Here is a 26676-nt window from a genome sequence, read left to right as displayed (position 1 = left end):
CTTAGGATAAGCCCCATATAGGTTTGGGTCCAATTTTGAAAAATAGGACCATTAGTGGGCCTTTATGGATCTTTTGGATTTGGGCTTCAGTTTTGGTTCATGTTGGGTGAGGGGTAAAATAGTCATTTTACGTAAACTAAGGATTTGGATTATAGGTTGGAACCAATTGTTAGTAGGGAGTGTTGTTGGTATTGATAGTTCAGGAACCCGGTAGGGTAGCAACTAGGGATTTCTTTCGGTGAGCTTCTGCATTCGAGGTGAGTCTTCTCACTATATCCACGTGTTATGTGGTGTAACACCCCGAGTTCAGAAGTGCAAGTTCAAGGTTCTTAGTGTAAATGAGGAAGGCCGACTCGGCGAATCGGTGGCTAGACTCGGCGAGTCGAGTCGCGTTTCTGGTCACGTGTTAAGTGACCAACTCGGTGAGTCGGAGGCTGGACTCGGCGAGTTGGTGCTGGAATGAGAAAAACCCTCTCTTCAGCCTCTCTTCATTCCCTTTGAGTCCCTGAAATCCTAATAGCCGTGAGTGAGAGCTTCGAGGGTGTTTGGAGCTTTGAGAAGTGAATTTGGTGGAGGAGACTTGAAGAGCAAGAGGCAACCATCAAGGATTTCGTGTGGATCCAGAACCCACTCCAGTTTGGGATACATTTGTGAGGTATTAAGCTGTTACCTTGACATTTTCTTCTAGAATCATTCATATGTGGAGGCTAGGGTTTTCCTTGGTTAAGGGAAATGTTAAAGAAGCTAGATCTGAAGCTGAAACTTTAGATCTGAACCACTTTTGAATCCTATGTTCATAAAGTTTCAGCCCTTGGATGACTGGTGAAGCCCCTTTTGTCTAAAACCCAAGCCCTAGTGTGTTTTGAGTTTATATCTCCTTGATATCACGTAATGTTTGCAACTTTATGTGAGGGATAGCTTGAAGAAGGATAGATCTATGGATTTGAGCCCCATCATGGCTTAGAAAGCCACTGCATGGGTTAAGAGCTGGAGATACTCGGCGAGTCGTATGGGTGGACTCGGCGAGTTGGATGAAAATAGGCAGGAACTCGACGAGTTGGAAGAACAACTCGGTGAGTCTGTTGAATGTTGCCTTGAACTCGGCGAGTCTATTCTTGGACTCGGTGAGTCTGGTCGTGAAGTCCTAACCTTTTGGTTGAGCTGTGAATTGGTGAGTCGAGGGACGACTCGGTGAGTTGAGCGAGAAAGGACTCAAAGTTTGTTGGACTCGGAGAGTCTTGGGGCGACTCGACGAGTTGAGTCGTGGATTCGGAGTTTCTGAGTATAGGGACTCGACGAGTCAACGGGTTGACTCGGCGAGTAGAGTTAGTCAGGAAGGTTGACTTTGACCAATAGTTGACCAGTTGACTTCCAGGGGTATTTTGGTAATTATTGGTATTTATTGAGTTCAGTCTTTTGGTATTGATCAGTGGTGGAGTTCGTGTCGGAGGTTGGAGCAGCATGATCTTATCCTTCCAGTCAGCAGTTGCGAGGTGAGTTATCCTTACTATATCGACAGGGTCTACGGCACCATGGCCGACCCTTTATCGGATGGAAATCTGGGTAGTTGTTATGTTATTGCTTCGCTATATGTTTGCATCCTGGTAGTTAGGATGGTATATGTTAGCGACCTGGTTAAGGTCGGGATCCTGGAATATAAGATGATGCTATGTTAGTGACCGGTTAGGTCGGTATCCTGGTTAGAGTATGCTATGTATGTGATCTGATAGATCGGTCGATTGGTGATTAATTGTTATATGATATATGTTTATGTGCACATGGTTGGTTGACTGGGGTTGGGTTGAGGGAGTCCTGCTTTGTGCTATATGCCAACATACCCAAGGCGGACCGGATATTCCGAAGGCCCAGCGAGCGGTCTGGATAGATTGTAGGCCCCAAGAGGGCGGACCAGACGTGCCGAGGCTCGGAGAGTGGACCAGGCCGACTGAAGGCCCGGTGCGGGCGGACGAGTCATACTGTAGACTCAGAGAGTGGACCAGGTGGGTTGAAGGCCCGGAGCGAGCGGACCAACCACACTGCAGACTCGATGTATATGGCTAGACTCGGAGGGTGGACGAGGTGGACTGAAGGCCCGGTGCAGCGGACCAGTCACACAGTAGACCCGAAGTGCATGGTTGTTCTGATTTGTTATGTTATGATATGTTTTGTGTATGGTATATGTGGTTGGTATTTTGGGGGTATCTCACTAAGCTTTCGGGCTTACAGTTGTGGTTTAACGTTTCAGGTACTTCAGGAGACCGTGGCAATGCAAAGGCGTGATCGTACCGCTCCTCGTGTTTATGTTTTATGATATGGTTCTGGGAATACTCTGATAATAAATGTATTGAAAACCTTTTTGTAATAACTTAATGAAATTGGGTTGTTTTTTAAAAGCTTAAATTGGTTGGAATTTTTAGAGCGTTACATGTGGTATGCTAGTTGTCTCTGTGATACTTGCATGGAAGACCCTGGGGGGAGCCCGTGGCATTTGGATATCAGACCATAGGGGAAGGTCTGTGGTATTCCAGGAAAAGACCATGGGTGGAGCCCAAGGCATGATAGATAAAGATGATATGGGGAGACCATGGCAACTACATTTATGTTGCATGATACTTTGTGTTTGTATGTTGTGTTGTATTTTGGGGATCTCATTAAGCTTTGTGCTTACGGTTTTCAGTTTATGTTTCAGGTACTCTGGTTTTCAAATAGAAGAGCTCGGGATGATAGTAGAGCACACACCACATGTTTCCGCATTCTATGAATTGCTCTGGTTTAATGAAGTTTTTCTAAATAATGGTTACTCTGGTTTTATCGAGAAATCCATATAAATGACTATTAATCTAAAAACAATTTTTTCAGGCTTACAGTTGTGGTTTAATGTTTCAGGTACTTCAGGGGACCGTGGCAAGGCAAAGGTGTGATCCTACCGCTCCTCGTGTTTATGTTTTATGATATGGTTCTGGGAATACTATGATAATAAATGTATTAAAAACCTTTTTGTAATAACTTAATGAAATTGGGTTGTTTTTGAAAAGCTTAAATTGGTTGGAATTTTTAGAGCGTTACATGTGGTATGCTAGTTGTCTCTATGATACTTGCATGGAAGACCCACGGGGGAGCCCGTGGCATTTGGATATCAGACCATAGGGGAAGGTTTGTGGTATTCCAGGAAAGGACCATGGGTGGAGCCCAAGGCATAATAGATAAAGACGATAGGGTGACACCATGGCAACTATATTTATGTTGCATGATAATTTGTGTTTGTATGTTGTGTTGTATTTTGGGGATCTCATTAAGCTTTATGCATACGGTTTTCAGTTTATGTTTCTGGTACTCTGGTTTTTAAATAGAAGAGCTCGGGATGATTGTAGAGCACACACCACATGTTTCCGCATTCTATGAATTGCTCTTGTTTAATGAAGTTTTGCTAAATAATGATTACTCTGGTTTTATCGAGAAATCCATATAAATGACTATTAATCTAAAAACAATTTTTTTATGTCCTGATTTTCGGGATGTTACACATAATTGATTTGCGAGTAATCAAAACGTTAAAATATTATAAAACTACATGTAAACATATTTCGATTCATTGGTAAATTTCATTTAATTTGTGAATGATCAAAGAGTTGAAAAAGTAAATGAGACTCACATTGTGAATGTTAACATTGAAATATTTACAATTTAGATTCATAGTGAGAATAAACTTAAATATTAAAAAAAATGAAAAAACAAAGCCGATATTTTTCGATTTTTTTATATATATCAACATGGATCTCTATGGAACATGGCATAAAAAAACATGGCTTAAAAAAAATTAAACAAGAAAAAGAGGTGTCTTTTTGGTAAAGAGGTGTGTTTTACTGTACAATCCGGTATTTGTGTGTCCTATTTACAAGTGTACATCAATTCCGCTGGACGTTTATCACTATGATTTCCGACACTCATGATTGGTTCTTTAGTTCCGTGTTAATATTGCTTCTCTATTGAACCTCGTTAATATATATATATATATATATATATATATATATATATATATATATATATACACACACACACACACACACACACACACACATATATATATATATATATATATATATATATATATATATGTATATATAGGAGGATTCAATTGAAAATAAGGTTGATAATGAAGAAATCAATCTCAACCATACATTTATTGCTTTAGCTTGAGTTTTGGGGCTTTGAACAAATGGTCCGAAGAGAAGAGGTTCCAGGGGTTAATGGGATAGATCTGACCCCTATATGACCTATTGAGGCTTCAAGTTGCAAACTTCAATGGCCTCTATGTCCCTTTCATGCAATATGTCCATTTTGAAGCAAAAAATGGACATTTTAGGGTGTTTCTAGCATACATGAACGTAAACTTGGACACTTTACGTGATTTTTCCACCTTGGGACATCAGATCTGTATGTTGTTGGGTCGTAGTAGGATTTTAGGGGGTTAATGGAACAAGGCCACCTTTAAAGAAACTAGGGTTTAAGTTTTAAGCTTAGTAAATGGTTCTTGGGGGTAAAGTTGGAAACGTTACCCTTCTAGGCATCTTAATGGAAAGGACCTGAGGTTTAGAATTGTTGGACTCAAAGAAATGGTTTAATGCATTGAGAATGGTTAACAGACAGATGAACTAGACGAGTTCACAAAGGAACTTGGCGAGTTGATGTGAGTATGTCCCAAATCTATTGAGAAGGAGAGAAGTTGACGAGTTAAGAGAGAACTGAACGAGTTGATTCATAGTATCACAATTTTATGCCTTATGGGAACTCGCTAATGTAAAGAACTACTCGACGAGTTGAGTAAACTCGGAGTGTTGACTTTGTCTTTTACTTGGATGTTAACTTTGACCTTGAGTTGACTTTGACCAAGGTTGACCTTTGGGGGTTATGAAGTACATAATAGGTTTTAGAGGGTCGTCCCACGTAGGGGTTTGGGCCCAAATTGGAAAATTGGGGCATTGATGGGCATTCATGGAATTTATAGTTTGGGCCTTGATGGGTTGGGAGTGAAACGGTTATTTCACCCCAAGTATGGATTATGGGTCACGGCTTAGAACCCAAATGTGATTAGGTGATATTCTGGTATTAATAGTTCGAGGAGTTGCCAGGGCCGCAGCTAAGAAATTCTTGCAGGGAACTTCAGCAGTGCGAGGTGAGTTACCTTCCAATGGAAGTGGGTCGAAGGCACCAATGTTTGTCCACTAGTAGTGGATTATAGTTGACATGATTGTCTTTGTGATAATTGCCTGGTATGCCACTATCTGTTATGCTTATTGTGCTAGTACGCTATGATATTATGTGATAGTGGTAGGAGGGGTAGTATAGACCCTGTTACCGGTCGAAAGGACCGAAGGGGTAGGCCAACACCTAGATATGCTAGGCAGTATGTGACTTATGTGTTTATGTACTAGGAGGATACTTTGTAGTTGTAGGGGTGAAATAGTTTTCGTAACCGGTTGAAAGAGACCGAAGGGGTAGGCCAGCACCCATATATACTAGGCAGTTACCGGTTGAAAGAGACCGAAGGGGTGGGCCAACACCCTAATATGCTAGGCACTTACCGGTCGAAAGAGACCGAAGGGGTAGGCCAGCACCCAGATATGCTAGGCAGTATGTTATTGTATGGTATGTGGTACGATGGGGGAAATCACTAACCTTTGTGGTTACGGTTTTCTCTTTTGGTTTCAGGTACTTCCTCTTCGAAGGGAAAGGAGCCAGCATGATCGCAACGCATTACGCTACATGTAACGACCCAAATTTTTAAAAGAAAAATTTTCATTTTTAATTAATCAAACACATTTCCATAACCCATGAAATCCCAAAACAGTTGTTTTCAAATCCACATTCATTACAGCTTTATTTAAAAACATCAGAGAGTCCTATAAAACATCGGTGAGAGAGTGCACGCCGCGCCATAAATCATTGCCCTTCCCTTGGGCTCAGATGTACCGGAAACAAAATCCACAAACTGTAATCAAATTCTTAGTTAGTTCCCCAGAGCATACCGCACATACAATTCACATAACACATATCATATTAGCCATAAAGCTACTGTTGCTTATATTTTTATGTGATTGTCACTTGAAATAAGTTGAGTATTGATTTACATTATCTAATAAACATTATCAGAATGTTTCAGGTTGGAAAGATATTGAAGATTCAACAAGTGTTTGAAGAATCAGATGTTGGAGCACTTGAAGCTTACATGGAGCACCAGTTGTTGACAAGGATCACATGCTGAAAGCTAGTTGGATCATCATGATCTCAGATGACACATCTAGATCATATGTGGAGCATCAATATATTGGTGGATCATCTGGAATATTGATGGCTCATCAAAAACATTGTTGACTCATTCACAACTCTATGGCTCAACAAGAGTTGATGGCTCAACAAGAACACTTGGTGGCTCAACTCAACTCAATGGATCAACATGATCACATTGATGGCTCAACAAGACTGCACATGGCATATCATGTAAAATGAAGGCACGTCCAAATCCATCATGAACATGTGGTGGTACATCTTCAAGTTCAAGTCAGTCCAAAACTCAAAGTAACAACTCAACTTGGACAACAACACTTCTGGAAGTTAATGACATCTAAGAAGATAGTTGAGCAACATGATGCTCATGTTGCTCATCACTTTTTCAATGTTGATCAAGAAGGTTCCAGAATTATGAAGACTCATAACTTGGATGGAACCCTAACAGAATAATAACGAAATTGGAATATTCCATCCATTCTCCGTTAAGTAGGGCAAAGGTGTCAACTGATGATGTGTCAGCACCTGATTGGTCAAGCCATGTCATAGGCTTTTCCAAAGCCTATAAATAGGCCCCTTCGGATCCATTGTAAAGTTGCTCTTCCTTGCTCATTTCAGATCATTCTACACAATTGCTGTTTAGATTAGTCTTTAGAGAGCCATTTCAGGATTTTAGCTTGTCTATCATTCAAACACTTGTAACTGAATCTTGATGAATATGAGACACTTTTGAATCATTGATCTTGAACATATAAAAAACGTTTTTATCATTAACTTGGTGATTCACAACTCTTTATTTTCTACATTACTTGCCACTTGATGATTCTGAAACTCTGTTTCAGTATTTTCAACACTTGGACTACTCTAGTCTAGGTTTATTGAATTGTTTCAATTTTTTTAGTTGGTATCAGAGCTCGAGTGATCGACTTTGAGACTTATAAAAGTTTTCTCAAATTTTTTTTAAGTTACAAATTAGTATCACCTGTTCTTAATGGCAAGTGTGAATCAAAACCAAAAAGTTCTCTATTCAGTTTCAGTGGCAAATAGTCTTAGAGCAGGAAATCGTGCACCTATCCTTGTGCCTAGTGAATACACTTCTTAGGCAGATCACATCAAGTACTACCAGGAAGGTCATGACTCTGACATCTGGACCTTCATCTCCACTAAGAAACATACTCCAGAATTTTTGGAAATCCTTCGTGATCCTCAACAACACTCTCTTGAGTCATCACTAATTTCAAAATTCCTCTTGAGCCATCACTAATTTTGAAATTGCGCTTAAGCCATTGATGATCAACAAGGTTTTTTGTGTTCTTTTGATCCATTCATGATCAACAAGGTTTTTTTACCCTGTTGATCATCAAGTAAATTTGAAATTCTTTCTTGACCCAAACCCTGATTTCGAAATCCCTCTTGAGCCATCACTAGTTTCGAAATCCCTCTTGAGCGATCACTAGTTTCAAAATTCCTCTCGAGCCATTCATGATCAACAAAGTTTTTGTGCCCTCTTGATCAACAAGTAATTTCGAAAACTTTCTTGAGCCAAATTTCGAAATTCCCTCTTGATCATCAACAACCCTATCTTGATCATCAAGCAATTTCGAAAACCTTCTTGACCCATGCCAATATTTCGAAATTCACTCTTGATCATCAACAACCTTATCTTGATCATCAAGCAATTTCGAAAAACCTTCTTGACCCAAGCCAAAATTTGAAATTCACTCTTGATCATCAACAAACTTATATTGATCATCAAGCAATTTCGAAAAGCTTCTTGACCCAAGCCAAAATTTCGAAATTCCCTCTTGATCAACAACAAACTTATCTTGATCATCAAGCAATTTCGAAAACGTTCTTGAACCAAGCCAAAATTTCGAAATTCCCTCTTGATCCACAACAACCTTATCTTGATCATCAAGCAATTTCGAAAACCTTCTTGACCCAAGCCAAAATTTCGAAATTCCCTCTTGATCATCAAGTAATTTTGAATTCCTTCTTGACCCTTCCCGTTTTGCCTCATGAATGCCACATCTCTTGATCTCCACAACTTTTTTTTGGTGATCAACGAGTCCAAATCAATACCCTCTTGATTATTCCTTCTTGCGCCACCTACTCCCTCACTATTTTATTTTATTTTATTTTTTTTGGTTGCATAACTACCCTACTCAGTATCAGTCTTGACGCAATTTCTAATACCAAAAACCCTTTGGGGCAACATCATCTAGAATACCTTGGTGGACATTAAATCCTCTTGCACCAACCTTATTTCAAGATTACCTCCTGTGCTTCAGCACGTCGTCAATCATCTTACCCCATACTCATTTTTTTTGGTGCAAATTCTTCCTACGATTGCTTCAGTATTTTGGCGCCATACCCATCTGGTTGATACAATCTCATCTCTGGCGCATCATCCGGTTTGTTTTGGCGCATGATCAATACAATTTTGATCCGATCCTACTTTGGTGCAACATCTCCTGAACTTCTCCTTGGCGCATCTTCTACTCTTCTTACACCATACTCTTCCTTTTGCGCCACTCTATTGCTCATCGATCAACTCATGTGAGCCATCTCCCTCAACACCATTGTTCCATACCATTCTCATGATCCGGCATTATAATTGGTACATCTGATTACGACCATCTCAGCCCTTGTTCATATCAATATCCCCTTGGCGCTTCATCCCTCTCTTGATCATGATCAATCTTCAGTCAAAGCTCTTTGGCGCATCGTCAATTCACATCGTGACTATCTCCCAGATGCGCATGTAATCATTGGCGCAACTCCGATCCGATTCCATTGTGCAACTTCAATCAGCAACGCCTTAGTTTTTGGTAATCTTTTTGTTGGTGCAATTGATCATTGATGCATATCCATCTCGTGATCTTCTTATGATCATCAGGTAATTATCGAGACTTTGAGACTAACTTCTGATGGGTTTTGGTCATAAGAACATCCTATGTGCTCATACAAACCCTAATACTTGGATCTAGGTTTCTCTATTGTACATGCAAGTTATCCAAGACTATAAACCCTAATTCTAGCATACAAGTAATCATATTAACATGAGAACGGGTTTAAAATATTACCTTGATTGTTATGTAGCAATAACAATCCAATTCCTCCTTGTATTGACTTTAGAAAGCTTAGAGTCACAAATGTCACTCCTCTAATGGTTCACAAACACCATAAGCAAGAGGATGAAGAGGAGAGAGGATGGAGGCTGCCCAAAAACGTCCACAAACCCTAGAGAAGTCTTAGCGACGTTTTTAGGTCATAAGGGATCTATATATATAGGAGGCAATTAGGGTTATCTAACAAGGAAACCCTAAATTGGATGCTTAAGCCCTAAGCAACCCATAGATTCCTTTCCTTAAGGCCTTGGACGATTTCCTCATGGGCTTTCCCATAGAATTCATCCACTCCTTAATATAAGGCAATCCATGGCCCAAATTGCAATTATTTTATAATTACAATTGCAGTCCCTTAAGTTTAATTAATCTCTTTTAGTCACAAAACTAATTACCAATTAATTATTAACTAATATTAATTAAACAATATGATTTCTCCTTTAATATATTATTCTCATAATATATTAATAAATCATATTTAATCCTTTCTCTCCATAATTCATCTTATCAAGTTGCTTTGGTGAAGGCAACCCAAAAGGACCATGCACCATCGGGTCAAGTTCATACCAAAATAGTTATGGACTTAGATACTAATCCAACAGTCTCCCACTTGGATAAGTCTAATAACTATTTTGCGTATGACTTCAGATCCTGATCTGCAATCGTAGCTTTCTAAAGCCGCTGTCAACTCTGATCCTATCAGATACGCGTGTCCTTAGATAAGGGATCATATATTCCTCCATTCTAGATATCGTATGAGACATGATTTCTAATCATTCTCTTTGTACTATATCTCGATTCCCGATTTATGACGACTGACTAATTGAACAAATCAAATTAGCCCTAGCCCGGCCGAGCATTTACGTTTGTCATCACTAAATCATCGAGGGGCCCAAAGATATCGCTTTTATCCTACTTTGAATAAAAGGAAAGGATAAACTTTGATTCAATGCTCGCTTGCTCTTACTCACCGAATCACACACAACAATATGTTTTATAACACCAAGTTACTGGTGCGTTTACATATTATCAATGTGCAACCGATTTGCAAGATACAACTCACACATCTCGGTTTCAAGAATATAAGATGTTATCGTCTCACCAATCACTCGTGATACAATTCATGAAGTGATCCAAGTGGGTGTGGGTTTAATCCAATGCTCAAATCATATTCATAAGCACTCATGAACGTTGCAGCAAACATTTGCTTATGTCTAATGCTCTTTAGACAATCCACACACCAATTCACGATAGTCTTCTTTCATATCTACTTCCAACATATGAACGACTGTGGTCCGTTCGACTAATTTGACTGTTCTTAACCAATTAAATTATTCAGGAAGTCAAAACATGAAAATGTAAACCACAAGAATAATACTAATCCCATATGGCCTCAAACCTTTGAGTATAAATAAAACACCTTTTATTTATCACCATATCGATTACTCATTATTTGTCGTTTCGGTTAATCAACTTCTTACTTGATTATTACACTTCTCCCATGCTCCTAGCATGCACACAATGTTTACCTATGGTTCTTACTTTGTGAAATAGATCAAATTGAACACATTTCCAATCATTCTCATTTCACAACTAAAAATCCTTTTCATAAGTGAAAGAATATCAAATTCTTGCCACTTATTGAATATGCTAGATTCTAACATTTTATGCAATAATCCTTTCATAATGTCACTGCACCAAAGTCACAAAGACTATTGTCAATGATATTACAAAGTCCTCTATCGGAGATTGTTACAAGACAATTCCTTAGATATGATGTCTCTCACTCAAAGTACATTCCTTTGAACATCCTTTTGCATAAAAGTTTCTAATCTAGACATAGATTTTCCATATTCAATTCCCAATATGGACACGCTTCCATATTTTCCATATGACAACTCATTCTTGATAGAATCTTATCTATTCGTAATGATGTCGATATGGTCCATCCAATATGGAAACATTTCCATATTTTCCATATGACAGCTCATTCTTAATAGAATCTTTTCTATTCATAATAATGTCGATATGGTCCATCCAATACCATGCTTCCAACTACTCACAAGCAACCAATCCTCGTCGAACTTTGGATTGTCCTTTGATAGTTGTTTAATTATTTTAGTCAAAACCAATTCTTGTCCTTTTTCCCTCTAAATGCGCTAGACATATGGAAAATTTTAGAATGGTCAAATATTATAGCATTCGCAATCAGTCATATACCCGAAGCGTATGGGACACGATGCATAATGTCTTACATAAAGATTTGATACTTTATCACTCTTTTGCCATAATATTTTATTTGCTATGTTCTCAAAATTCGAATTGTGAAGAGGAATGCCGTAATCATAATCGAAATTTTAACACACTATGTACCTTTGACTAAATTTATTAACATTCGACAACCTAAGCCTTTAGATTTGAAATGAAGCATAATATTCTCTCCCTTAATTATAGCAAAACAACTTTACAACCCTTACTACTTTGCAAGGTATAACTCTTGTTTTCTATAATTAATATTGCCAACTTGAATACGTGCCTTAATAATCATACAATCATAACATTTATGCTCCCACTATCATGATGATTATTATAAACATAACACTTATGCTCCCACTAGCTTTGACATGTATTCAGAAACCAGCTTAACTTTCAAAAAAAACAATACTTATTGAATTTCTTAAGTTCATGTTTCTAATACTTAGTGCTTTGATAATCTTTTATCAAGGCTTTATACACTTTTTCCTTAGATAGTTCATATGTGTGTCTAAACAATTCAGACTAATTGCCAAACCTCACAATTCAAATTATGGAAAGGGATACCGTAACCATAATCGAATTCGAGAATGCAATTTTACAATCACTATCTTCTTAAAATCTTTCTTAGTGAAAGTATTTCCTCACAATCATTTTCATGAAGGAGGAAATCATATGACACTTAGATTTAAACGGTGTATGTGTTCCTATCCATGTGAATTTGTTAAAACCAAAGTTTACGACAAATTCAAACTCATATGGACCGAACTTTCTTAATCTTGATTTCTTGCCTTATGGTAGCACGGCTGCCCACCATGTTTCCAAGTAGTCAAGCAGATCACCTTTTCCTATCAATGTACTTTTCATTGATCAAGGTCCTTGCCTTTTATGCATTCAAATGAGAACTCATAGAACTCACATGCATAATTGACTCAATTGCAATGACACAAAAACAAAATAGTGTCAACACGATAGGTTGTACACCTCAACTCGTGTGCTAGTGATGATCGATAAGGTCTATTTTGATTTGTTCTTGAAACCTTTCAAGACCATTAAGACTCCCACTGACTCCTTGACATATAAGATTCTCTTGTCAATAAACATTTCTTGACAAACAAATATTCAAGAGTTAGTGTAGTTTTTATCAAACACTTCATAAATTGGTCCTAGTTGGTCTTTGTCTTATCCAAGACATCACAACTTTCCAAATTTGATGAATGTTATAAACCTTCTTAATACTTATCACTCAATTTCACAATCTTAACTCTAAGACTTGTTTTGGAACGAAGTATGATTGACTTCTTGATTTAACCATTTCTTCAATTCTTGATTCCTCTTCTTAGACATACAATTGTACTAAGATTCACTTAGAGGATCAATTGAGATATAGTTCTTAATCATTAAGACCTATCATAAAGCATAAAAGGTACTCTCCTTTCTTCTTAGAATGGAGAACCTTTTATCTTTTCTGTCTATTTGATTCTTCTTATCCGTTCTGCTATTGATTTAAACATTTTCAATCAATTCAGAATTACACTTAATCTTATAACTATAATCATATTTGCTAAACCTTTAGTAAATCATGACGAATGTTTTGTTATTCTTGTGGTAGACTTGATCAACACACAACTTTGTGTACTCGATCTCTTAGTCCTTTACTTGACACTTTGTCAATGAATTAGTCTAATTTCCAAAAATGAAATTTCTCATTCATCATGCAACCAAGTTGCATGATTCCGAGTTTCTGTCCAATTGAAACTTGGGCGATGAGAAACTCTCCTTATTTGGTAAATTTTCGACATTTCCACAAACATAATTAAGAATCAAATCCATTATTGCTAATATTCTAACATTAATTTTTCATACACGCCATTGCAAGGATAAATAAATTATATAAAATCAAAATTTATTTTATTGCGGAAATTTTTTTTGTCCTTACAATGCAATTCATTGAAAAACTATGCTAATACATCTTTCTTAGAAATCTAATTCTAACTCTAAGTAGTAGCTCAAGAATCTAATCTTCAAGTAATGCGATTGAAATCCATTTCTTCACGGTTAGATTCTGCTCACTTCTTCCTTTAAGCTTCCTCTCTTTTCTTTGATTCTACAAAACATCAATTTTAATCTTATCACATTATGTATTAAGAATCTAGAATAGGAGCTTAAAAGAGTTAGTCAATGGATTTTACCTAAAGCAGAGCCATACGTTTTGACTCTCCCATCTCTTAGATCTCTTACGTAAATAGGGCAGCTTCGTTTCCAATGCCCCTTCTCTTGGCAATAAAAGCAAATTGACTTTCTTGGAACAGGACACGGAACTAGTTCAGACATTTCCTTTCTCTTATGATCAAACTTTTTGATCATATCATGTCTTTCGTTGCCATTGTCTATATCCATAGATGTCTTGAAGGCAGATTCACCAATCAACTTTGCTTTTCTATTGTGCCAAACCATTACTGATTCAGCAGCAATAAGCATATAGGTGAGATCTATAAGGGTCACGTCGCAGTTCATCATATAGTAATCTCTTACGAACTCACTATATGAGTTAGGAAGTGACTGAAGAACCAAATCAACAGCCATCTCCTCACAGACAACGAATCCCAACATTCTTAACCTATCAATGTGTGACTTCATCCCTAGGACGTGTGCACACACCGACTTTCCTTCTATATGTTTACTTGCCAAAAAGGGCTTGAGTGAGCTTGTGGGTTAGGGAGAATAATTGGAGGAGGTGGAGGAAGTGAAGCATGATTTCTTGTTCCTCGATCGAATCGTGGAATACCATCTTCATGTGGAATGCTTGTTCCACGGGATTTGGGAAGACCATAGTTGTCGAACTTAGACATCTACAAAACGGGAGAAACAAATTCAAGTTAGTCGATTGATTGAGTCCTTAGTAAATCACCCAAATGAGATACTAAGGCTAGGACCCAACACAATATTCTACAACTCGGGAGAGGGATGCCGTAACCCTAATTGCAGAATATTTGAAGGTAAGTGAATGACGATTCACTAATTTCTACCACGAAAAACGAAAAAGAAATTTATGTTTTAAATATATGAAAACTCCTAGATCCTTTGAGATTCATTGAACATTTCAATGGCATGTTTAAATCTCGATATGCCCCTCTAGTTTGTGACTGGGATGCCGAGGATCACAAAGTGGGTGTGAATAAGCATGCAAACTTACATGGTGCCCTCACATGTTACAGTCACCTATTCGATGTGCCGGTAAACCACACACGCTCCACCGAACTATGACAAACATTGAGTCACCCTTTGCTACCTTTGCTTAGAACCATTTAGTGTGCCGGTAAACCACACACGCTCCACTAACGTCTTTGCAAGGGCACAAAGTGTAATTTCATGGAATTGCATCAATTCACTTTTGCCTAAGTAACTAAGATTGGGAATTTGTAAAACATTTAGTTGCTTTTGTATATCATTATACTTATAATGGAAGGTTTTGTCCTATCCTACCCATTCAGCTAACGACCCTCCACTAGTCAAGAGTGCAGTGGGAAGAGTGGATACCCATTCAATCACCAGTTTATAGGCAATTTCGTTAAACACCCCTTATAGACCAGCTTCGTGAATGAGGCCTACTAACGGTAAGACAAACTTTTACTCATACATATATATATATATATATATATATATATATATATATATATATATATATATATATATATATATATATATATATATATATATATATATAATGTTAGACTTTTAATGTTATATATAGTATAGGGTGTATTTTACACTTTGAAAATACTAGGCGGTCAAATTTAACAATTATACTTTTAATTCAATCAAATTGTAAACCAAAACTTTATGGATTTATTAAACCTCTTTTAATTATACACCTTAATTAACTAATAAAACCAAAAGGGTCTGATTTGAATCCTTTTCAAAACATGACGAGGGTTTTAGAATTTAACATTCCTAAATTAAACCTTTTAATCAACTTTTAAATTCCAAAACTTGAGGGCAAGTTTTGAAACATTTCAAAACATTTGGGTTTAGAATTTAAATATACATCAAAATTAACCTATTAATTCAAAATTTAAATTCCAAAACTTGAGGGCAAGTTTTGAAACCTTTTTCAAAACATTAGGGTTTTAACTATTTAAATTTCAAAACAACAAAACTTTTGGGTTCAAATTTAAACTATAAAACCTAAAGGGGAAATTTTGAAAACTTTTCAAAGCACAAGAATCAAATAACAAATAATCCAAATTAACATTTAATCACATAATTATCCATATTTGATTTATTTAATGATTTCTTGCAAAACAGTTTACCAATTTAATCAAAATAATTAATCAATTATCACATAAGGAAACAAATATTTTATTAATTGATGAATATCATCAATTAGATCAAGAATATAGTCAAATATATCACAAAATCGGATTTATATTGATCTAATATGATAAAGGCAAGTATCTCAAAGATAAACAGCAAGAAATCCCGAAAATAGCTCCATCTGACGCTCGAACTCGCCGAGTACCCCCATGGACTCGCCGAGTAGGGGGCAACTCGTCGAGTCCATCATGCAGAACCATAAAATTCGAATTTTTTCAACATACAAGGAATCAATACAATAGAAACCAATCAAGGCTCTGATACCACTGATGGGTTTTGGTCATAAGAACATCCTATGTGCTCATACAAACCCTAATGCTTGGATCTAGGTTTCTCTATTGTACATGCAAGTTATCCAAGACTATAAACCCTAATTCTAGCATACAAGTAATCATATTAACATGAGAATGGGTTTAAGATATTACCTTGATTGTTATGTAGCAATAACAATCCAATTCCTCCTTGTATTGACTTTAGAAAGCTTAGAGTCACAAATGTCACTCCTCTAATGGTTCACAAACACCATAAGCAAGAGGATGAAGAGGAGAGAGGATGGAGGCTGCCCAAAAACGTCCACAAACCCTAGAGAAGTCTTAGCCACGTTTTTAGGTCATAAGGGATCTATATATATAGGAGGCAATTAGGGTTATCTAACAAGGAAACCCTAAATTGGATGCTTAAGCCCTAAGCAACCCATAGATTCCTTTCCTTAAGGCCTTGGACGATTTCCTCATGGGCTTTCCCATAGAATTCGTCCACTCCTTAATATAAGGCAATCCATGGTCCAAATTACAATTATCTTATAATTACAATTCCAGTCCCTTAAGTTTAATTAATCTCTTTTAGTCACAAAACTAATTACCAATTAATTCTTGACTAATATTAATTAAACCATATGATTTCTCCTTTAATATATTATTCTCATAATATATTAATAAATCATATTTAATCCTTTCTCTCCATAATTCATCCTATCAAGTTGCTTTGGTGAAGGCAACCCAAAAGGACCATCCACCATCGGGTTAAGTACATACCAAAATAGTTATGGACTTAGACACTAATCCAATAACTTCAACGCTAGTTCTCAAGTTTTTCTTTACCCTTGATACATATACTTGTATCACGTCTCTTTTTTAGTTGTCGATTTTTTTTGTTAGTCAGATATGACCTAAGTACATGATCAGATTTATGAATCATGTTTTTGTGAGCATTATCTTGTCTGATCATCAACCTTCCTAGCTGTGAAGTTTTTTCATTTTGATCATGATCTTATGCTTAATTCTTTTTAGTGTATGTGTAAACCTGCTACTCCATCTCCCATTATCACGTTTTTTTCACTACTAGAAACTTGAGTTTCAACTACGGATTCAGAGAGAGATTTATTCTATAGCAAAATTTTGGCTTATAGAGAGGGAATTGCGAGAGATCTACGATGATTTAAATAAGTATTTTATTTATTCAATATATAGCATATTATAGAGGGTTTAGCGAGGGATAAGCTACGGATCTTACAAGTATTTATCGATGCACCATTATTCCTCGGTGATTAGTGGAAAACTAAGTCATTTAGCGAGGGTTCAACGAGGGAAAAAAATTGTCGACTTTTTGCCATCTGGTATGTGTTTTGCGAGAGAATACCGACGGAGCATACACACGTTATGTTTTATTAATTGACGATCTCTCACAGAAATTGGCGAATCTAATTCCAGTTTCACAGAGTTTGTGTAAGTTTTCGTCCCTCCCAAACCTGCTTTATCACTCCAACTGAACACGCATAACTCTCGAGTTGCAGCTTAACCTAATCTCACCCTCTCCGTTCAAACAGATGACGACACCATGGACCATTGCAGCTTCCCAATCCGATAGCCTCCACATTTTTAAAATCTAAAATTATTCTTCGTTAACTTCCGATTCAGGTAAATCTCTAGATTTTATTTGCTTTAGTCATATATTAGGTTAGGTTTGGTTCAATTGCACACTATATTACGTTAGGGTTTAATTTCTCCATTTTTTTTCCTTTTTCAGTTGTCATTCCTCTTATATCGATTGCATCTATATTAGAATAGATACTTAGAATTAGAACTTGATATAGGGCTTGATTGGTTGCTTTAGTCATATATAATCCTGGTAGCATAAGTTTTGTGCATCAAAGCTTCACACTGAACCTCTCCTGTCATCTCTGTACATGCATCCACAAGCTCTGTAACAAGCCCAACATTATGAAATTATCACATTTTTTATTCCTTTGAGAAATAATTCTATTTGTGTTTTTATTCAAATTATCCCCAGGTTGCACTGCATCATAAATATAAATAATAGAACTTAATTAACATATCTTACTTTAACTAATTAGATTCAAAAAACATAAATAAAAAAATGTGATAATTTTGGTTACTTTATATAGTATTTGCTTCACAGGTGCTTGTCCTTTTGTGTATGACAAGCACTTATATACTTGTTTTTGTAGATAGATCAATAAAATGGTGACTCTAATGGCAGCTCTACTTATGTAATCAAGGTGTATCAAAACTTCTAAATGGCTTTTCATTTCTTTTGTTCTAGCTAATTTGTAGCATTATCTGTTATGTTTTGAAGGTGGAACTGTTCGCAGATAAGAATCTTATTGGTGCCAACTTGAATGACATATAAGAACCTTATGCAATCGTCACTTGTGGTACAGAAAAGCACTTTAGGTAATATTTATAGCAAGATTTGGTCAATTTCAATTAAGAATCTCACTGGTTGCTTCTGTTTTATAGAAATGGTCATTTTTACTGATGTTGATCTACAACTAAGTGGTTCCTGGTTGAAGAAATCCAATGTGGGGAGAAGAATTGGATTTTTCTGTGGATGAACTTCCTGTAAAGGTAAGCTTAGCTGTTATCCACACAACAATTTACACAAATAGCAATGTACTTATGTTGGTTTGTTTATTATAGCATCTATACTTTCTTATATTTGAAAAAAACTACCCAATTATAGCAATGTCATCCAAATACAGAAACAACTTTGAATGTTATAATTGGGTATATTTTTCAAAGTAAAATTAATACCCTTATTACATTTGTTGGTTTAGCCCTCTCCCTAAGAATGTTCTGATAGCACGAACAATTATAGATGATGCCATTTGGTGTACATTTCTTGAAGGGTAACCAGCAAAACGCGCGATTTCAACAGTGAAATGCATATCAAGAATCAACTACAATAAAAAAAAAGATGTAGAATTTTTACTCAAGATGTTGTTATCCTTGTGGCTGAAGTTTTGCCACTTCATTTTCTAAAACACCCCAAAAATCCTCTTCATTAGACATCACCCACATCACAACAGTTTCAGTCAGCCTTGCAAGCAACACTCTCTGTATCTTTTCATTCCTAAGTAACACATCTCCAGCAACTGTTGCTAACTGTTGTAGTTTCCCAAATAATGTCTGCATAAACACCACAATTCCCAAAATAAATAAGGGCAAATTTGTAAAACTCAGAATCATGTAGCTTGTTTAGACAAAAATGCTTCCATTAAATTACCTGGAAGGGAAAAGAAGGCAAAGGATCAGAATTCCAACTAACATCATCACCTTCACCACATAAATAAAATTTTGCACCAAGGCGTGTTTGCCCATCTCTTGAATATATAAAATTCAACACATATTGTCTACAAATGATCTCTAAGCTTATCCAGTGAATGTTGAAGCTGCTTCCTCCAGTCCTTATAATCTATCCCACTATTCAATAGAGGGGCAGTATTGTCATTTTCTGCTTCCTTACTTTTGTTTAAAACACTCCATATTCTTGACATAACCATTGGTAACAGCTCTTCTGCAATAGTGAATGCAGTTCCCAAAAGGGAAAGTTGTTGGGAATCTGTTTCAGCTTTAAAAGGTACTGCTTCTTTTAACTCCACTAAACTGTCATCTTCAGAAGGTTCAGGTAAAGCTTTTATGAGTTCATCCATGTATTGATCAAAAACTTTTAGAATTCTTGTTAAAATATTTCCTCCAAAGTGTACGATGACTAGGCGTGTTAGTTTCTCAACTATATCCTGTAAAAAATCATAAACAAGTAATATATTAAAAGTAAATTTCTATAATAAACAAATAAGTGAAAGTACATTGCTATTTCTTGCATTCAAATAAAGTCAAATCACTTTTACCATGAAGATGAAACGGGTCCCACTATCAACAAGCATCCTATCAGAAGATATAAAAAAAGTAGACAAAGGATAGGCAAGGCGAGGTGACAATGGCAACATCTCATCATTTCCTGAAAATTCAAAAACTATTTCCTCCTTTCTTAACTCGACCCACCATTCTTTGAATTGTAATTGATCCTTGTGCTGCTGTTTTAGTCTTTATTATAATTGGACTACTTTCCACTGGAATCAAAGACGTATTTTAGTCCTTTCAATTAGTGACTTATTCGTATAGCACATATTCTTAAATTTTATTATACTAATAAAATGAATACTTTTAGAGTTCATTGGCTCAAGGCATAATCACAACAATAAACGTTGTAGCCTTGCTTTTCATCATAATAGTTGATGGATACATAGGTTTTAAGACTCAATGGGTGGGATATAAAGTTCCAGGCAGGTAATATGTTCATTTTTTCACATGTGTTAAATTACCATTTTACCCTTGGCAACATGAAATATGTTTCTGATTTTTAGGCATTTCCCGTATGGAGCTAATGAAGTACTTGCTGGATCTGCAACCGTTTTTTTCTCATATGTTGATTTTGATGCAGTAACCAGCACAGCAGAAGAGGTAACACTAGTGATTGTGATTGTTCTTTCTAAAGGGTATAGTTGTAATTTTCATATTGTTTATATTAAAGGTGAAGAATCCTCAGAGAGATTTACCTATTGGGATTGTGTATATGCTTGTATCGCCTCTGCTTTTACTAATTATGGAATGAATGGAGCAGTGTAAGCATACAACATTTCTTTCTAAAGGGTGTAATTGTAATTTCATCTTTATTTACATCTAAAACCATCATTATGATTTCAGATACATTATAACAATCAGATCTGTTACTGCTCTATGTGCTGCTTTAATCGGTGAAATCCTTCCTCAAGTATATATTTTCCTTAATTACTTATATGTTATTCATAATATGTCTAAAACTTCCCATTTCATGTTAGAACCCTCAAAGCTATGCAATAAAGAAAGAATTATTTGGTTCCCATCTAGAGAAGCATATACAAGGTATTTCAGTACAAAAATCAACTCTTACATTCTCTACATCTATCTCAGTTTCTTACTCATCTTATGGATTCCAAAGGTCAAAGAGTTATCAGACTACCAAAAGATCTGGACTGAGGAAGATGGTTTTATCTTGAAGCCTCTTGGTATCTTTACTCTATAAAGCTATTATATATTATACCCCATACATATGCATATGATGTATATATTTCATGTATCTGCAGAACCTGGAAGGTTGATGACAAAGTATTATTTGAAATTTGACATGATGAAACATCATGTATGCATTTATCTAACTGATTATATTAAATGTAAATAAATAATATAATGTAGCTGACTTTGTTTACTGGAATGAAGGGATACAATTAAGGAGGAATGAGAATAAGCTATTTATTTTGGTAAATGATTGTTTGACTGGAGATCCTACAGTCCATGACTTATCTCTTACCCAGGTCAGATTTTTCAAATTTCTAATGGAGTAATTTACATTTTTGGTTCTAGAATATAGCTGATTTTTTTTTAATTGGCTCTTATTTGAGGTGTTGTAACGTTCCAAGTAAAATGACTGTTTTGGGACTAAAATTTGCAAAAATCAGCTATACTCAAGTACCAAAAATATAGTCACTTTACTTGAAATTTTGTCCTAGAGTATAGCCATTCAGTAATTTTGATAGTTTTTGTATTATAATGTTTGGTTGTATCATTATTTGATGTTTTTTAGTATAATAATTTGATGATTGTAGTATTTTTTATTTTAGAATCACAATAAAAAAAAATGATATTACAAGTTCACGACGGATTAGTGACAAAAAAATAATAATAATAATAATGCATGAATTTTGTGAGGGATTAGCTACGGAAAAAAAAATCATGTCTAAAGTTTGCGACGGATCAGCGACGGAAAAAGAACAAAATTAATTTATGAATTTTGCGATTAGCTATGGGAAAAAATCATGTCTAAAGTTTGCAACAGATCTGCGACGGAAAAAAAAATTTAGTATATGAACTTTGCAAGGGATTAGCTACGGAAAAAAAACTGATTAGGGAAATTTGCGACAGTACAGCGACGGAATGTCTTTAACAAATTTTGTCGCTAATGTCCTGGGTAAATGATTTGAGTGACATTTAGCAACGAATATTCTGTCGCTAAATTTGTTGCAAGGAAAAACTGGTATGTCGCTAAAACCCTCGCTGAGTCATTAGCCACGTTTAAATTACCTATGCAGTGAATCTGTCGCTGATCCATCGCAAACAACATTTAGCGACGGAATAGCGACAGATTCGTCGGTCTCTAAAACCCATGTTTCTAGTGGTGTTTTAAACCCTTGATGTAAAGTTTTTTTTTTTTTGATATTCAAATCAATGTATATGAGCAGTTTTGTTTTTAGAGAGTCGTCACTTGTGAATCTTACAACATCATCTGTTCATCTACAAACATTAGGTAAGATTCATGTTAATTTTTTTTCATATGCATGCTTGAGTGAAGCTCTCTCTTTGTTGAATCATCACTGAGGATTCAATATTTGATTCGCACAACTCCTTACTTCCTAACTTCGAGCATCATCATCTCTTGAGTGAAGGTCTCTCTTTTATTTTTCATTCTTTTCTTCTTGCACCAATTTTTATTTTCTTCTTGAATCACCATTGAGCTATCTTGGAAAGACAACGTGAAGTGCTCAAGCACCTCAAGAAACCCCCCAACAACATGTTCCGTAGAACCAAGGCTTCAAAAAAGTTTTTGTGACAATTTTTTTTTTGGTGACACTTGAATGTTACATATTTTTAATCATTTGTGACGGTCCTGCTGTCGCAGAAGGGTTAAACATAAGCATTAAAAACAAGGCTACACAAACTTTTTGTGACAATTAAATTTTTTTTGATACCCTTGCATGAAGCTTTTGTGACAATTTTGATGTCACAAAAGGTACATTCAAGTTGTGGTGTGATAAAAATAAAGTCATACATTTTTTTTGTTGGTTACACTCTCACACACATGCACGATTTTTCTCTTTTTTCCTTTTATTTTTTTTTAAATTCTTTTATTTCAATTTTGTTTATTAATATTTTGTATCTTTTTATTTTGTTTTATTTTTATTTATTTCTTTATTGTTTCTTTTTTTATAGCTATCACTTGGATAAGATATCAATAAACACTACCCTAGTTTAAATTTCATATCATTATCGGATTCTTAGTGTTTATTTAATTTTCAACCGATATATCCGTAGATTTTTTTTTCAAACCAATTTTGAAAATATCATTTGTGATAAAAAAAAAAAAAATTTATGTTATAGTCTTTTAAGGTCAAGACTTAACAACTTTGCTTTATCATAACACTTATGGTATGATTTTAGCAAAATATCAAAGTTTTTATCTATTTTTCCCTTTGTAGAAAAATATCAAGTCTTTCATTCTTATTCAACACTTGATTTTTTTCTTCAAACCTCTGGCCTAAATAAAACATAACACGAGTTTGAAAGTTATTCATATCTGTCAATTTACATTCCTATCTTAACAAAACAAGTTTTTGTTTAGATCATGCAAATTCAAACATTTTTTAATCAATTCCAATTTTTTGTTGTCATATTGACAGTTAAATTTTCTTCACCCAAAATTTTCATGTTCGAAGAACACATGCTCTCGAATAAATTTTTTTTTTTTGTGTATCTACTTCAACAGAAAATTCCATTGAAGCAGAGGGGGAAAATGTTAAATCAATATTTTTCCTTTTATACACTCTTTACAACTCCTTATTTCAGTAACCATCACATAGGGGGAAACTGTTGGAAATATTTTTATGTGATTGTCACTTGAAATAAGTTGAGTATTGATTTACATTTTCTAATAAACATTATCAGAATGTTTCAGGTTGGAAAGATATTGAAGATTCAACAAGTGTTTGAAGAATCAGATGTTGGAGCACTTGAAGCTTACATGGAGCACCTGCTGTTGACATGGATCACTTGCTGAAAGCTAGTTGGATCATCATGATCTCAGATGACACATCTAGATCATATGTTGAGCATCAAGATATTTGTGGATCCTTTGGAATATTGATGGCTCATCAGAAACATTATTGACTCATTCACAACTCTATGGCTCAAAAAGAAATGATGGCTCAATAAGAACACTTGGTGGCTCAACTCAAGTCAATGGATCAACATGATCACATTGATGGCTCAACAAGACTGCACATGACAAATCATGTACAATGAAGGCACGTCCAAATGCTCAAAGGAACATGAATTTCGTCCATGGTCCATCATGAACATGTGGTGGTACATCTTCAAGTTCAAGTCACAGTCCAACACTCAAAGTAACAACTCAACTTCGTCAACAACACTTCTGGAAGTTGATGACAACTAAGAAGACAATTGAGCAACATGATGCTCATGTTTCTCATCACTATTTCAATGTTGATCAAGAAGGTTCAAGAATTATGAAGACTCATAACTTGGATGGAACCCTAACAGAATACTAACGAAATTGGATTATTCCATCCATTCTCCGTTATGTAGGGAAAAGGTGTCAACTGATGACTAAGTCTTGATGGCGTATCAACACATGATTGGTCAAGCCATGTCATGGGCTTTTCCAAAGCCTATTAATAGGCCCCTTTGGATCCGTTATAAAGTTGCTCTTCCTTGCTCATTTCAGATCATTCTGCACAATTGCTGTTTAGATTAGTCATCAGAGAGCCATTTGAGTGATTTAGCTTGTCTCCAAACACTTGTAACTGAATCTTGATGAATATGAGACACTTTTGAATCATTGATCTTGAACATATAAAAAACGTTTTTATCATTAACTTGGTGATTCACAACTCTTTATTTTCCGCATTACTTGCCACTTGACAATTCTGAAACTCTGTTTCAGTATTTTCAACACTTGGACTACTCTAGTCTAGGTTTACTAAATTTTCTCAATTTCTTCAGTTGGCATCAGAGCTCGAGTGATCGACTTTGAGACTTATAAAACTTTTCTCAATTTTGTGTTTAAGTTTCAAACTAGTATCACATGTTCTCAATGGCAAGTGTGAATCAAAACCAAAATGCTTTCTATTCAGTTTTCAGTTGCAAACAGTCTTGGAGCAGGAAATCGTACACCTATCCTTGTGCCTAGTGAATACACTTCTTGGGCAGATCGCATCAAGTACTACCTAGAAGGTCATGAATCTAACATCTGGACCTTCATTTCCACTGGGAAACATACTCCAGAATTTTTGGAAATCCTTCTTAATCCTCAACAACACACTCTTGAGCCAACACTAATTTCGAAATTCCTCTTGAGCCATCACTAATTTCGAAATTCCTCTTGAGCCATTGATGATCAACAAGGTTTTTGTGTTCTCTTGATCCATTCATGATCAACAAGGTTTTTGTGCCCTCTTGATTATCAAGTAAATTCGAAATTCTTTCTTGACCCAAACCCTGATTTCGAAATCCCTCTTGAGCCATCACTAGTTTCGAAATCCCTCTTGAGCCATCACTAGTTTCGAAATTCCTCTTGAGCAATTCATAATCAACAAGGTTTTTGTGCCCTCTTGATTATCAAGTCATTTCGAAAACCTTCTTGAGCCAAAATTTCGAAATTCCCTCTTGATCATCAACAACCCTATCTTGATCATAAAGCAATTTCGTAAACCTTCTTGACCCAAGCCAAAATTTCGAAATTCACTCTTGATCATCAACAACCTTATCTTGATCATCAAGCAATTTCGAAAAACCTTCTTGACCCAAGCCAAAATTTAGAAATTCACTCTTAATCATCAACAAACTTATCTTGATCATCAAGCAATTTCGAAAAACCTTCTTGACCCGAGCCAAAATTTAGAAAGTCACTCTTGATCATCAACAAACTTTTCATCATCAAGCAATTTCGAAAACCTTCTTGACCCAAGCCAAAATTTCGAAATTCCATCTTGATCAACAACAACCTTATCTTGATCATTAAGCAATTTCGAAAACCTTCTTGAACCAAGCCAAAATTTCAAAATTCCCTCTTGATCCAAAACAACCTTATGTTGATCATCAAGCAATTTCGAAAACCTTTTTGACCCAAGCCAAAATTTCGAAATTCCCTCTTGATCATCAAGCAATTTCGAATTCCTTCTTGACCCTTCCCTTGTTTCCTCATCAATGCCACATCTCTTGGTCTCCACAACTTTTTTTTTCGTGGTCAACAAGTCCAAATCAAAACCCTCCTGATCATTCCTTCTTGCGCCACCTGCTGCCTAACGATTTTATTTTATTTTATTTTTTTGGTTGCATGACTATCGTACTCGGTACCAGTCTTGACGCAATTTCTAATACCAAAAACCCTTTGGGGCAACATCATCTAGAATACCTTGGTGGACATTAAATTCTCTTGCACCAACCTTATTTCAGGATTACCTCCTGTGCTTCATCACGTCGTCAATCATCTTGCCCCATAC

The 26676-nt window shown here is 35.8% G+C and overlaps 1 pseudogene; it reads right to left on the bottom strand.

The window, feature by feature from the left end:
• Window positions 1–19101: 19101 nt before the first annotated feature.
• On the bottom strand, window positions 19102–20645 carry LOC145099159 (exocyst complex component EXO84C-like; annotated as a pseudogene).
• Between the last annotated feature and the right edge of the window lie 6031 nt (window positions 20646–26676).

This window comes from Lactuca serriola, chromosome 4, assembly GCF_051521515.1.
Source record: "Lactuca serriola cultivar US96UC23 chromosome 4, Lser_US96UC23_V15, whole genome shotgun sequence".
Taxonomy (NCBI): Eukaryota; Viridiplantae; Streptophyta; class Magnoliopsida; order Asterales; family Asteraceae; genus Lactuca; species Lactuca serriola.
The sequence above is the reverse complement of the archived record's forward strand: the minus strand, read 5'-3'. Positions and strand labels throughout refer to the sequence as shown.